The following is a 4531-nucleotide window of genomic DNA, read 5'->3' on the forward strand; positions in this document are numbered from 1 at the left end:
CAGTGGTTCTCAAATGTTGTCATAAATGTTTTGTGCCAGTCAGGGAGGAGCATTTGTGTTGTTAGAATGTTTATTAGAACATTCCAAATATTCCACTTTTTATTGCAAGAGTTTTTGAAAATAGCAGATCTACAATCTTGTAGATCGGCCATTTTCAAATAGCCGATGCATGTAGGTTTAAAGTGATCATGTGGCCTAAGTTGCTTCTTTTGGGCTTATTTTCCTAGACCTGGTTTCTTATTCCTCTCTCAAAACCTGGCAACACTGCCAACATGCTGCATTCATGCTAATGTCGTTAGCCTCCCCGGCTAGGCTAGCTAACGCAAGTTAAGACACATTAAATGCTGCTTATAAACGGCCAGGACCAGATTAAAGTCAGATTTAACGCGTATCTGCGGCATTTAGAGCTCATATTGTATGTGTGTGTGTCCATGGTCGCTCGCTGTTGACTTGACGAACACAAAGCTATAGCTAACAGGCTGTAGCCCCAGAATGGCTCATATTCCATATCATTGCAGTGGTTCTCAAACTGCTTAATTTTAAAGACCCCCAATAGCTCTGAGAGTGTACAAAATGGAACCCTTAGGGGTTCATTTGCTTCCATTTTGTACACTCAGAGTTACAGATCTGTAAGGGTCCATTTGGTTCCATTTATACACTCTCAGAGTTACAGACCTGTACCATTTGTACACTCTCAGAGTTACAGACCTGTAAGGGTCCATTTGGAAACCCTCCAAGGTCCTCTGAGGGTCCCCAGGACCCCACTTTGAGAACCACTGCCATAACAGTCAACAACACTCCCATTCATTCTAATTTGTAGCTCTGCTGTGTGTTAATTATTACTAATAATTAATTATTGTGACTTCATTGGGGGTCAGTGATTTTCCTGTGAGCTTTGCGTCCAGTTGTGTCTTGACCGAGCACTTCAACAAAAGATGTCACTAGCTGCACGTTACATGCTCGTCCCTTATTTCCAAGACAAATTAGGGACGCCCAGGAAGAGATAAAATCTCACCGTATATATGTACAGTTTTTGTATATTATATATTAAGCACTTGAACCCCAGCATCCATATTCAGGGGGGAACATCAGCCAAAAATATCAGCTATTTTTGGCAAAGGCATTTGGTGTCGAGTGTAGACGGATACAATCGGTCCAAGTACAGAGAGAGACAACTCAGAGGGTTATGTGGTTAACAACCTGTATTATAGTATATATTTATATGTTGTTTGTAAGATGTGTCATTGTTGATTGATTCCCCAAAATAAGGAACAAAGCGTGTCCCTTATCAGTTCAATAAGGGACACGTCTTTAAGTTTCCAAATAAGGGACGATTCCGTATTTCAAGGGACGGTTGGCAACCCCACACGTACGGTGTGTACTTGAGCGTGTCGGACACCTGCAATTCACCAAGTCCCAATAGGGTTCTGCGTCGTTCCCTCACGCGAGTTAATTTAGTAATAAAATCTGGGGCAGGGGTCTTCAACATTTTTTCAGAGAGAGAGAGATGAAGCAGGGACCCCCAATACATATTGTATAAACTTGTGTTGCAGATGAGCACTATCATCAGTGTTGTGTAAATGCATGTTTCTTTTTTGTCTGGTTTACACATTATCTTTACTGTTAATATGTTCGACTCGTGTTAGTGTGGATTTTCAGACATTTAGCCACTTAAAAAGAAAACACTACTAGGTAAACTTAATCTTTGGCTCTTTACTTAGTCTGCTTTTCCCCCCTCTACACCAAATTTCTTTGCCTAAAATAGCCAATCTACAAGCTCGTCTACAAGACGTGTTGTAACTTGTAAGCTTGTAGATTTGCGTGGTTAATGTTAAAAAACATGATGGCGGATAATCATGACAGGCCTAAGATTTTGCTTGCATAATAATCAAACTAACACATTTTTTTTCTCTCCATAGTTTAGTTAGGGCCTCAGCCGTCGGTGGTCGTCAGAAGTTTTGGAGCTCTCCACATGAAGTGGACAGAGGCGTTTGGTGAAAGCGACCGGCCGGGTTTGCGACGCTGTGGGATGAGGTAGTAGGTTGTATAGTTTTAGGGTCACACCCACACTGGGAGATAACTATTCAACCTTCTATCTTTCTCAAAGTGTCAATGACAACTTCTGGGTCCTCCCTGCTTCACGTGTCCATTCGACGGATTATACCTCCATTAGTTTCTCAAATGGAGGTATAATTTTACTGTTGTGTTTAATGACAAAACATTGACAATCTTTGTGAGCCCGCTGATCTGTAAAGGGCCTGTGTCCACAGAAAGCTGCCAGAGCCTTTCTGCCATGCATTTATTTCTATGGTAAAGATGCCGCTATCGGTGTCCAGCATTTTGTGGCGGAGCGTCGTGGTGAGATCGAAGAGTGTCATACCTATCGCTTTCTGGTGATAAGCATACTATAAATGTGCTCATGCGGTGTGAGGTAGTAGTTTGTATAGTTGTGGGGTAGTGATTTTGCCCTGTTCTGAAGATAACTATACAATTTATTGCCTTCCCTGTGGAGCTCTATAGCATCTATTTGATCTGATATGTAATGTTGGTTTTAAAAGATGCAGCCCTGGTTCCCACTGTGAGCCTAAAGGGGAATCAAGAAGTCCCAAGAAAATTCCAGTTCTTGTAGTAATACTTCCTACTTAAGTATTAGGTGAAAGACAGCTCGGCCAAGTCACCGTTTTAGGCATTCACAGTGTTTGTATACAAATCCTCTTGAAAAGGGGTTTTAGAAATCTGCCAGACTGCAGTTTTGGTTATTTTAATTGAGGATTAGTAGTGATTTGACTCAGGTTTCTTGTCAAAGTGTGGTTTAGGGGACAGCAGTGTTAGGTCACTGTCAAGAATAACCACCTCCTGTTTGTACCTCAATGATGCAGTTTGGCTGATGTTTGAACTGTGAAATAGCCAACCACTTGTTGCATGTCACTACCTGAACCAGTTTAACCTATTTAGTATTTTAGGTCTTTCGCAGTCCAACTAGGCACCCTGGTCACATCACTTAAATATATATCGTCGCTGTCAGGCAGAAACCTCCAATGTCCATATTCTAAATGTTTGTGTTTTTTCGTAAATTAATGCCCTACTTGTGCCAGTGTCATAGATCATTTAACTATTTTGGCAAATGTTTTATAAAAGCTTATGACCTTGTGTTTGATTTCCATCTTAATAATAATGAAAAATGGAGTTGTAAATGGAGACGATACCAGTATACTGCCTAAAAAGCTGGTATCTGTATTGGCCAGGCGAGCACACATCTGCACCGATTTGATACATTTTTATGTGATGATAGCTCATGTACAGTTACTGTATCATTTAAATGCCTTGTTTTAGTAAATTGTAGCTGCACTTTAACAATTTATGAAAGTGTTATTCATACGGTATGAATCATACCTAGATGTATTTCTTTTATATTTATCAGTTATGATTGTCAAACTAGATAATAAAATACTATTTCTATGGCATTCGTTCTCTGTATGTGTGTTTAATGTTTTACGAAGGATTAAACCTGAGCAGATAACCTATATCCATTTAATAATTGTCAACTTGTGGTGTTTCAATTGCAATAATCATTTGGAAGTTCAAAAAGTTAATTGGTAATCAATTCGGCATCAACAGCCCTTACCATGATAGTCACACACTTCCACCAGGAGATGGCGCCATTAGGCAGCCATCTTGGCTGTTTTGTAGAGACTATTGGATTTAATCTCAAACCAGCTCAATTATTGCACAATTGTTGGCGATATAATTGATGTTTATTAACGCAACCTTTCAAACAAACACGCGGATCTTGAAATCAACCTCTTCATTGAGGAATGCCATGCAACATTTGTGCATCGAATTTACAAATACATATCTGAGGGACTTAACTTTTTTTATTTTTGTGATAGGCTAATCTATCAATTTTGCAAACTAACTGAGAGGGTACAATATGTAACCAAACAATTGTGGAAAAATTACTCGCATTACTCACATTTTTCACTTCAGTAAAAGTATCAATACTGCAATGTAGAAGTAGCCTACTCAGTTACAAGGAGTTAAAAATGTACTTGAGTAAAAGGACAAAAGTATTGACAGATGCCACAAGCTTGTAGATCTGCTATTTTCAAATGGCTGAAATGTATATAGGGCTGGAGTGGTAAATGTTTGTCATCAAAATCTACAAAAAGTAACTAGTAACTAAAAGTTTTCAAATAATAGTGGAGTCAAACTACAATATTTGTCTTTAAGATGCAGTGCAGTAGAAGTAAAAGTACTGAAAATTTAAAATACTCAAGTAAAGTAAAAAGAACCTCAAAATTGTACCTCAGTACAGTACTTGAGTAAATGTACTTGGTTAATTCACACCACTGTAACCAAATAGACCATTTGGGTCCATCATGGTTCCAAGTTGTACCCTCTCTCTCAGTGATCTAGGATCTGTCCCCGTGGGAGGAGCGTTCCTATCAGAACAGATAAAACCTGGCGGTAGGTAGCTGTGTGTTGCACATCATAGCAGCACTGCTACTGTTTATTAACGGAACGTAACACA

This window comes from Gymnoscopelus braueri (genome assembly GCF_963280865.1).
Source record: "Gymnoscopelus braueri genome assembly, chromosome: 3".
NCBI classification, from domain to species: Eukaryota; Metazoa; Chordata; class Actinopteri; order Myctophiformes; family Myctophidae; genus Gymnoscopelus; species Gymnoscopelus braueri.